Source organism: Panthera onca, chromosome C1 (genome assembly GCF_046562875.1).
Source record: "Panthera onca isolate mPanOnc1 chromosome C1, mPanOnc1 haplotype 2, whole genome shotgun sequence".
NCBI lineage: Eukaryota > Metazoa > Chordata > Mammalia > Carnivora > Felidae > Panthera > Panthera onca.
The window spans coordinates 86,306,855-86,317,890 of NC_138346.1; the positions used below are offsets into that span (position 1 = coordinate 86,306,855).

Sequence of the window (11,036 nt, forward strand, 5' to 3'; positions counted from 1 at the left end):
TCTTCCGAGGTCTCTAAGAGCTATCTAATGCTTAAGTCTTGGGTTAACATGGACTATAGGATTATATTAGGTTGTATAGATACTTGTATCTGTACATGCGTATGTTTGCATATGTATATACCTGTGTGTGTGACTTAGGGCTATGCTGACATATTATTTTCTATCTGTTCATTTATTACAAAGAGCAGGCGAGCAGACATTTCACCTCTCCTCTCGCTCTGGTCCACATCATTTAAAAAAGCCTGCAGGATTTCCATTCTAAATTAAATACATCTAAGGGTACATCTTTTATCAATTCTTTATTCTTAGTATCTCAAAATTCTGAAGTCTTCTTCCTTTGTCTCAAAAAGGGGAACTGCTGAAAGCATTTCCACCTGGATGCTTAAATTATTTAAGTTGCAGGAACCAGACCTTTTCCCTCCTGAGTAGTTGTGGGTTTTAAAGGCTAAAATTGCTTCATCATGCCAAAGTGAAAGTATGCATAAATTATTTAGTTAAACCTGAGAAAATACAGACTTTTCCCAGTGATCTTTCAAGGGCTGCCTACTTAAATTTCAGAAGAATGGGCAGGATTTTTTTTCTTTCTTTTAGAAAATTTAAGTATCTGCTGTGTCTTCCAGCAGTTGAAATGTGAACGAAATTACAGGACGGTGATCTTTGAAAGTCCAAGCCTCATATTGTCCAGTAATATCTATATCATGCCCAAGGTGCATACTGTAGACTGAGTCAATACCAGTAAGACTCATCCAGCTGACAAGCATTGCAAATTATTTTGAGAGTATTCTTATGAAAGTCAGGTAACTTATTACAGATCTCTCCCTGATGCTAATGTAAACACCAGTGAGTATTTCCAGTTCAGTGTCTATTCATTCAGAGTTTATATTTCAGTTATAAAAATATAAAGGAAGGCAATTTTACAATATTATAAATCATGTTTAATTGATACCCCCCCCCTTTGATTTTAGTAAATAAAAATGCCTGAAAATGTGAAGTAGTATGTGGTATGGGGGTGGTGATGTGTATGCGTGATGACATTAAAGAACCAGTGAAAACAGCCCACAAACATAAGCAAAAGGGGACGGATGTCAAATTCTTACAGAGTATAAGGGACTCAGTTTCCCAGGTACGTTACAGAATCCGTGACATTACGTATCTGTTCTCTAAATTAGTCTTGGCATTAATACTCCAATGGCGTTCTCATGACCGAGGGAAGAATAGTACATTTAATCAAATACCCAACCTCAAACCCTCAAAGAAACATTAATTGGGACAGAAAAAAATGTCAGCCAGAAAGTTATGTATAGGAGTTATTTAGTCTTTTGTGGAATCCATTTGAAGTTTACGTTCAAATACATTGGGAGATGAGAGTGACTACGGTAGAAGAGCAACATGTAACTGGTGAGTTATTGTTATTTAAAAACATAAAAATTTAAAAAAAAACTTTCAAACACGATGAAACCTCTTCCATTCCACAACGATAGGCATCACTTAATCCATTGATACATGTTTGCCATGTTGCAGACCACGTGCTCTTCCTCCAATCTTATTTGGTTTTTCTGCAACTTTTAGTTCAGTTGCTCCCAACCTTGGCTTAGTTCTCCCCTTCTCTCCATTTCTCGTTTTTGCCTGGGCACGGATGTGTCCACTAAATCAGATGAACGAGATGAGTATTACACCTATGTTACCGTATGCTGCTAAATAGTTAGAAATTCTGTCTTGGCTTTTGTGTGCTGACTTACATTTGTATCCCAGAGGTGACAAGAAAGAGCACAGGTAGAATGTGGGGTCAGACAGGATCTGGAGGCAGGGACCAGATCCAGATTCTGCCCTAAAGGTAATTTAGGGGGAAGTCCATTAAGAATTTGAGTCTCGGTTTACTCATCTATAAAACCATGATGATGATAATTGCACCTTCTTCCGTCAAAGGACTGTTATGAGGAGCAAGTGGAAAATGGCTATGACTGGGCTCTGCTGTTGGTAGAATAATGCACAAATGTCAGGCATTCTTACATAATCAACCTGGCCTCCCAAACACAGGAGAAGAAAAGAGTTTTTAAGGCACACACGTGACCCTGGGAATGGAGCTTTTATATATAGCCCGTAGAGACAGTGCATTTTCTTCTATGTACAAACATACCCCCCCGTGAGGGACGCCTCTCTGGCCAAGACAATGGTGGGAAACCCTGGCTGGTGGCGGTGGTTGTGCTGCTGGGATAATTGAGAATAGACAGGAGGGCGACTTAGCCGTCAGGTGGCTTCTCTCTAACTGCAGCAGGTTCTCAGATCCCTAGGCTGGCCCAAGATGAGAGAACAGTCAGTAAAGAGAGTCTGGCACAGCAAGCGTCTCGGTGTCATCTGATTGTGAAATCTGCGTGTTTGCATTCTCATACAGTACTGGAGCTTAAGCCCTGGCCACTGTACGATGACTATGCAAGAGAGGATCTGGGTCCAAGGTGGGGGGAAGGGAGGTGTTTCTGACCCAAGAAGAAGGCTTGATTAGAGTTACTTCAAGGAATTCTATTGGATAATCCCAACCAACCATATTACGGCATCAATTATTATATTCTGTGTAATGATTTTTTTTCTAAACCAAATACATAGTATGTTGAAGAATTTTACAAAAAGTCCCGTTTGAACCAGTATGAACTAGGACAGGAGTAGTCAGGACTGGTCCAGGAAGGAAAGAAATGAGAACTTTCGAACTTGTCCAATTGCCACTGCAGTTGTTTGAGGAAAATTGAAATGAAAGAAGCCAAAAAAAAAAAAAGAGAGAGAGAGAGAGATTTATAAAGAGCTTTTTTTAAGCTTCAAAAAAAAAAAAAAAAAAAGCCCACACACTTATCATTGAACTGTCCGCTTCTGAAAGGAGTTGCAAGAGTCCCTCATATCCACTCAACTGTGCGTACATGTTAAATTGTTGTTTCCCTTTTCCTTACACTACTACAAGAGAAAGGAAATGCCTAGGCAAATAAACTCTGTTAAAATAACTTTACGGTTGTGACACAGTTTGACAAAAGCAAAGGAAATTCAGAGTCACAGCTCACACTCTATCCTCAGCTGATTCCAGTGTGGAAAATAAAATGCTTTAAACACACACGCGCGTGCGCATGTGCACGCACGCCATGGAACAAACCTGGGATAGACTCAGTCTTAAGAAATGGGCTTCTCAAGCATTGAAGTCTCTGACTTTTCCATCTTTGGGTCATTATAATAGAGTTGCAATGTATGCATTCGTCATGAATCTGGTCAGAGTGAAAGAAAAGTATTTGGCTGAGTACTGTTTGCAAAGTATAAGCCACCTCTATTTTTAAAGACCATGTGATTTTAACTCAAAGCAGTCTCTCCTTGGGGTTCAATGAGCTACCCTGAAATAGATTTTAATTGTCATGACTCCCTAGGATTTAGGTAAGATAACAAATTTGCTTCTTTCCAACAGTCCTCCAAGCACCATAGCACACACAGAGGGAAACATTTTGACCAAGATCTCATATTCACTACTGCTATGCAAATTATAAATCTAACAGAAAGGTGATATATCATTTTTATTAAACTTATAATATGCTGCACAAATAGTGTTTACATAGACAAGTATAAAGTTAATTCCCTCCCGGGAAGCATTTCTAAAAAATATAAATTGTACTTTGAGAGTTAATCAATTTGCTTTTTCTCTTTTGGCATTTTAATTGAAGCCTCCAAACTGTATACTTCCTCAAAGTATCAGAAAGCAAATATCAGTTGTGTGGTTGTAAAATCAACTCTTAATTTTCTTTCAATGAAGTAGCAGATAGGCAGCCTGTAAATTTCACCTATATTACTACGGAGCTGCAGCGCTATAAATTCAAAACAGTGTGCAGGTTGGTAGAAATTGAGGTCCAGGCAGCAAGGCATGTCCATAAACTTTTCTCAGGTTATTGGAACAGAACGAATCAAAAGCGGTTCCTGGTTGTATGATATTCTCTTTTGATAGAGCAGACTTCTTGTCGTTAGCAATCCAAGAGCAGAGGTTAGTCAGAGCAGAATGTAATTTCTAGCAATCTGACAGACCTGCGGATTGAAGCGGCAGGTTTTCCCTTCCGATTTCAGGGAATTGCTTCTTACTGTGACAAATGATTAGCTGTTATCTCTGACTGAATTTGATTTCTACAAGCAGCTGAGTCAGGTAACTTTGCAGCATTTGAGGGGGTTTTTACAGGAAATGAAATCGGCTCCCTAGTCATATGTGGACCAAATGAAATCTTCCCTGTCAGGGCAAAATTGTGCTTTTGGTTAATTGGAGGCAGATTTAGCATAGAGGGTGTGTGTAGTGATGTGTGTGATGTGTGTGAGGAGTGTGTGTGTGTGTGTGTGTGTGAGAGAGAGAGAGAGAGAGAGAGAGAGAGATGCTATGATGGTATAGGCAGGCACACCTATGTGCACATTCACATACATGAGGGATAATTTCATGGCTCTCTCCTAACTTTCAAAATCCTGAGTTCAAACAAAATGCTTACCTTCTGCCCAGGGTTGACACTTTTAGTCTAAACTACAAGTGAGGACAATCATATGGGCATCAGAATGATGAGTTCCCAAATAAGAACGTCCTGCTTTCCAGAGAGTTGGAACTGCAATATTGATCAAACTACAATAGATACTGAGCATGGTTTTCACGAAAATATGCCATCAAAGGGCGGCTGCTTTCAAAGCAAGAGGTTTAGGTAAAATAATTCATCCTTAATCTCCTCCAGGCTCCAGTCTACATTTTGAATTGCAAGGGGGTTCCAGTGATGGCAAATGTCCTCTAGATGATAAAACAAAACAAAATAAGCCTGGCATGGGAAGTTCTGAGTTTACACAGTGCCCCTTGTCATCTGCTTCTGACGGAGCCTTGACAGTGTCTATACAATTATGACCTGGCTTATCCTTCTGTGTATTGTTAGTAATTGCTCTGGATATCCTGAGTTTGAATAGTTCACTTTTAGTATTTCACCCGTTTGTGAGTCTTCTAAAAAGTGACCATGGATGTTTTGTTGTTTCTAATCTTATTTTAACAACCGAAAATGAACTGGATTTTCCAATTGTCGAAGCAACACCGTTAGGGTCACTATTAATAATATACCTGACTTTGTGGTGAACATAATGGACTTTGTTTATAAATCCTAGATGAAGACAACAGAGATTGGTGGTACCTAAGTGAAAAGTCACACTTTTCTCAGATGTTAGCGTGCCATTGCTAGGTTTATATGAATAATTCGAATACGTCCTTGCCCTGTCTTCCAGGCTTTTGTGGATCATAGCTACCGTGAGCCTTAGTTGTGCTAAATTCTTTACTTAGATGGATCTCCCCAATGGCAGATACGTGTGGACCTCTCCCTCTCATTTGCTAGAGAATAATTCTTTTAAGATATCAGTTCTACTTTTCCCCAAACTTCTTTGGCTTTCTATTGAATGGCGTAAACTTATCATTCCACGCTGGGCTGCCCCTCCCCCTTGCTTCCCTCGCCACAGAAAGGGTAGGGGGGAGGGTAGTTTAGCCCACACCTCTGGTTAGTATTAATCACACAGACATCAGGTAATCACCTAAGTGCACTCAGACATACTAATAGAATGATTTACAGACCAGGCCTTTGTGTTTTTCTAAATCTCATTTTAATTTATTTAAAGTGACAGTGAAGCTAGACTCCAAGCTAATGAGTCTATGCATAGAAATGATTTCTTTTTCCGCCTCTGTGTTTGCTAAAAGTTTCTGACTCTGAAATCTGAGGGGTGGGGGCGGGGGGGAGCCAGCGAAAAAGGAGTTGAAGTAAAACATAGCACAAGAAAGTAAGGAGCAGGCACTGGTAAAAGATGAGAAATCTGATCTGATGGTCAGAGACCTGCCCTGGGTCCAAATAGGCCTCGTCCTACCCAGAACTGTCCAGACCAGACAGATGGGGACTTTGGAATATATATTTTAACGTCACACTGTCTGTGAGGCAACCGAAATCCTTCGGTATCTAACAGATTGGCCTTTTCTGACCAACAAGCGGTTGAGAAGGCTATAAGGCTCTGTTGTAATGCATATTAAATATAACGCTCACCGCTTGGCTTGGCCTAACCTTAGTTGTATTAACAGATTGTTTGTTTTGATGACTGTGCCGTGAGCGTGCCAGATGATAAGGAAATGGTTTTGGATTAGTTAGGACCTATAATATAGAAACTAAATAAGATGCTAGACTTACAAGGATATACATTTCCTGTAAAAAAAAATGAATTCCCTTATCAGGATTTACTTGAAAGGAATATGTCTTATTACAGAAGGAGAATGCCTTGAGGAATGTGGGAAAGATTAAAGGCTTTTGTCAGTAGTTTAGGTTGGGACCAGGTTTCCTGTGTAGCCAGCCCTCCTGTCCCCACGTAAATGTTTTGCTTTTCCTCCTCCTCTCTCTTTCTCTTTAAGGGGAAGAGTAAGCCCTCCTCACTGCCTGGCGGTGTCAGATTAAATACCGAGATGGCGACAGGAAAAAGGCTGGAAGGAAAAACAAAAGACAGGGGGTGAGAGTTATCAGGTTGGCGACGGAACTGCAGGCTTGTCGGACTCCAATTTACAGAAATCCAAACAGATTTTAGTTGACACGATCTGCAATCATTACCGCCGGAGCAGAGCTAATTAAGAAATTAGCTTTCCTGATTGCCTGTTCTCACAGTGATGAGTAGTTGAATAATGTTGTATGGCTGAAATGTTCTAAAACCAGACAGTTTAACAAGTGTTTAGACTTTTGTGGTGATGCTGTATTTACTTTATCTATAATATCTCTACTGCATCACTATTTGTTTTCTCTCCTTTGAGGCACCCCTTGATTGTTTTTTTTTTTTTTTCCTTTTGCTTGGTTCACCCTCTCCCTCTTGGCATTCAATCAAGGCCTCCCCTGGCTTTAGCAGCAGAAAGGAGAGCGGGGTCCTGCAAACGTGTGGTGTGCCTCACAGAAAAAACTTATCAGAAACTTGGGGCACGTTAAAAAAAAACATATTTCCTACCTAGTTACACATTTTTCACAAGAACCTGCGAGATCTAAAGTAGTATTTGATACAGACATTTCTGCACATGACTCAGTACAGAGTTTATTATAAATACTATGTGAAGGCTTTCTTTAGATCAGTACAAGTGCGTTGAAGTCACTGGGAAACGTGGCTTTGGACCTCAGATGTGTCAGAGGACAGGGTTACAATCCTTCATCTTTCCCCACTGACCTTTGGGGGATGCAGCCTTTTTAATCCTTCCTACAAATTGTCAAACACATAGGAATGTAGTATCTGGGGGAACAAATCGTTTGATTTAAAACTCGGACGAAGCGATGAAAGGTGAGTGTCCTGGACCTTAGGAAACAGCATCCACGCACCTTGGGCGACGCTATGCCGTATGCACACGTGCTCGCATGCCCGTAACCACCAGACAGCACGAGAGGTAAAGGTTGCTGCCAAAAGAGAACAACTTCTTTCCGAAGCTAAAGAAGACTCGCTTGATTATAAACTCTCTCACAATACAGCTAAATAATAGAGATTTAACGCAGGTGTGCAGGTGTCACTGTGAATCCCACAGCGGGAGGTCAGAGTATCGCTAACTTCCAGGATGCTTCCTGGAAGAGGAAGTTACACGATTCAAGATGCTTATCCTCCAGGATTTCCAAGTTTTAAAATGTAAATATTGATCTATGGGAACAGCAGAAATTTCCAAGTTTTGTTCTAGTACACCTTTAAATAATTTCTACACCTGTCTAAGAACACTAAATACTACTTTTTCTTAACAGAGTCCAACACCACCTTTAAATTACCAACATAAGAGACACTAAGCCAATAAAATGTGCAGTTTCCTTCTGGATGTTTATTTTCCTAAATACAAATTGCATTTCGACTGGGAAACAGTGGATTAAATACTAGAAACATCTTTTCTCCCATGGAATTCTCTTTCCCCAATTTACCTGAGAGAATCTTATAAGGAATGTAGATAGACTATTACTTCCTAAGTAAATTTAAATTTAACACCAATTTACTCACGCTAGTATTTCTATATTGGAACTAACAGCTTCCATAAGACCTCTGCAAAGTGCCAGAAATATGATCTCATGCGTAGTAACAAATTTAAATGTGTTTTATTTTGCATGTCCCTTTTCCCTGTGCATTTTCCTCATCTCTTCCTTTCCGTGACTCCCTACTCCCAGTTTCTAAACCTCTCATCCACTCCAGAGACCCAGGAACACTGCCTAGGGAAGGAGCTAACTTGGAAAAATGCACCAGACTCAGATCTGCTATAAGTAACACGTAATTCTTATCCACACACTTTTTAAAGATTTGAAAGTAAAATTAGTATATTTCCCCCTGGAGTCCCTACAATCGATACAACATCACTTACTACTGGAGTCTCTTACACGCCACCCTAAAATATCTCATCAGAAAGACTCTGTGTCCAAAATGCCAAAGGTCACCTGCCCTTTTCTGAAACACTGCAAAAGTCTGACAACTCTTCTGACTCTGACTTATGCAAATCCCTGACTCAACTGGACTCGTTAAGTGCTACATGTTTTCATCCTTACTCTAGTCAGTTTGTAACCTTTAGCAGATCATTTCAGCCCAGTTTTTGTCCTTTTCGTCAAGAATGATGAATTTGGTTTCACGGTCACTGTAAGCTGAAGGACGTGGTGACCACATGAATGGTCAGAAGCAAGGCCAGCTCTCAAAACGGCCACCAAGTCTGTGTCAAGGCATCCACCTTTGTTCTGATCCAGAAGGGAAGATACAAAGTTTCACGGCCAAACTTCACCTTGTGCTCAATCCAGCTGGGTCTGAATTGTAGACACAGCCTGCGCTAGCAGCAGCTATTCGGGTTTTTAAAGATGTACTTACTATAGGTGTGGGCGGGTTTGGTTAGTAGTGTTGTTTGTTAGGGATGCTTGGTGTGGCTGGAGGAGAGGGGGACCTGTCATTGATGTTCCTTATGCTAGTGTGGGTTTCAGCTCCCATCTCAAAAGTCAGGGTGGTAATAAGCAAGGAGCCCAGAGGAAACCACCGAGCACGTCTTCCCGAATAGCTCTCCCTGTCTCCTGTGTTCTCATGCTACCCAGACACCCACACCCTGCGTCCCCGGCAGCCTGCCTCCTTCTGAGGTGCAGTGCGAGAGGCCAATGTCAGGTTTCTCTCAATCTGCAGCAGAGAAGCTGCTGTCTGTCGGCCGCCCCTGGCAGTGAGGGCAGCTCACCCCACTGTGGCTTCCTTACCACAGGGCAGGCCGGCTGAGAGCTCGGCCAGTTTCTCTTCCTGGTGCTGCTTGACTTTTCTTCTCTGGGATTTCCAAGGCATGGACGCTCGTTCGTCTGAAACTCTCCTAAACCTCCCGACTAAAAAATAAATACCTAAGTACGACATAAGCAGCGCGCACAGGCAGGATAATTAGGATTGATGGGCTCTTTTAGGGGCACCAAATCCTCATCCTCCCCTTTCCAGTCACATTTCTCACCTGCTCACGCGGTGCCCACCTGTGGCTTGCTGGCATTGCCACTGCCTGCGAATGGGGAGGTTTCCAAGTTCAAAATGAAGGCTGGATCTTCTGTGGTAGGACTCTACCAGGACTGTGGGGAGTTAGCGAAGGAATTAAGGACAGTATGTTGTCCTAGTTTGTGTCACTGCTCCCTTGTTTATGTTCTTCCCCCGACTATTCCCACACCCCCTCTCCAGATTTTTGCATGGCTTTTATAGCCTCTAGTAATTATATCAGCAGCATGGAGTCTATTTTTATCTCTTTTGAATGTGTGCAACATAAATGTCAAAACCCATAAAATCTCTTTTTAGCACGTACCTTGCGTGCAAGGTTTCGGAAAGTGTGATGCAGCATTCAGGGAGATGTTGCATTTTGAGGTCAGACAGATGAAAACTGAAAAACTCAATTTCACCAGTTAGCTGCGCGAACTTCCAACAAGCCCCTTATCATCTAGAACTTTTGGCTGCTTGTTCTGCAAAATGGAATTCTATACGATGGACAGCACCACATTCTAGTCACTTGTTTCATGCCTGGGATGCCCCTTTCCCACAGCAGTATCTCCAAACACCTAATTTTGTTGTTGTTGTTGTTGTTGTTGTTCTGTGCCTACGTGTTAAGATCTTTCAATGCCCTCCACTGCCCTTTGCCAAACTTAGAACCAGAGAAAGAACAAAAATATTACTGGGTCAGCATGAGTACTGTGAATTATTACAGGATCCCATCACAAAATTATTTATTACATGAGAGAAACACACAGAAGCCACCATCACCTAAAACTTTCTCTGCACTTAGCAAACAATAATAATAACATTAATAATAATACCACCTAGCATTCGCAAGTGCCGGGCTCTGGGTATTTTGGGTGTGTGGATTCATCTACATCTTTACAACTACCCAGTGAGGTAGATCCTGTCTTTATCTCTCCGTTCAGTAGAGGAAGACACTGAAGCAGGTTGAACATCTTGCACAAAGTCACAAGTTAGTAAGTAGAAAAGTGAAAATTCAAATTTAGACAGCCAGACCCCAGAGCTTACGGAAACATAAAATGTAGGAGAGATAGGAGGACTTGCACTGCTGAGCTTTTCCAGCTTCTAGTACAAGGCTGTTTCCTCTCTTTTCACTTCCTTTTTGGAATTGGCCCATTAGGGAGGCCAAATGGGCCTGTCCGAAGGGCACATAAACCTGGAATCCCTTACTCAGCTGCTACTAGGTAAGGGTCACCGTGCTTCAAGGGATAGAATGGCCTCAGTATGTCCAGGTGGTCTGGTGCATTTTTCTTATGGCTTATTAGTTTATCTTTAACATAGATGGGGAGAAGGATTTGGAGAGTTGTGGAAAAAAAACGTGTTCCTTTCTAGTCAAAAGTATACTATTGTGAAGAATAAACAAGATGGAAGTAACATGGAGACAGGGAGGGGATGATCATAAAAAAAAACAACAAAGGGTGTATTTGATGACCATAAACAAAATCCAGCCGTCAAAGAAAGAATATAACTACCATAATATATTTTGGGGGGCAAGCAAATAAGAGTCAGTTCTGTAAAGTTTC

At 41.3% G+C, this 11,036-nt stretch overlaps 1 protein-coding gene and 1 long non-coding RNA gene across 6 annotated transcripts in view; one reads left to right on the forward strand and one right to left on the reverse strand.

Annotated features, from left to right (window-relative positions):
• Positions 1–11,036, forward strand: part of ZEB2 (zinc finger E-box binding homeobox 2) — a 134,984-nt gene that overhangs the window by 60,767 nt on the left and 63,181 nt on the right. The gene's annotated exons all lie outside the window — the stretch shown is intronic.
• LOC132673508 (uncharacterized) overlaps positions 10,938–11,036 on the reverse strand; it is a 2,149-nt gene continuing 2,050 nt past the window's right edge. Inside the window, exon 4 of the long non-coding RNA XR_009608084.2 lies at positions 10,938–11,036. This exon is cut by the window's right edge and continues 810 nt beyond it. This is a non-coding gene — a long non-coding RNA (uncharacterized LOC132673508).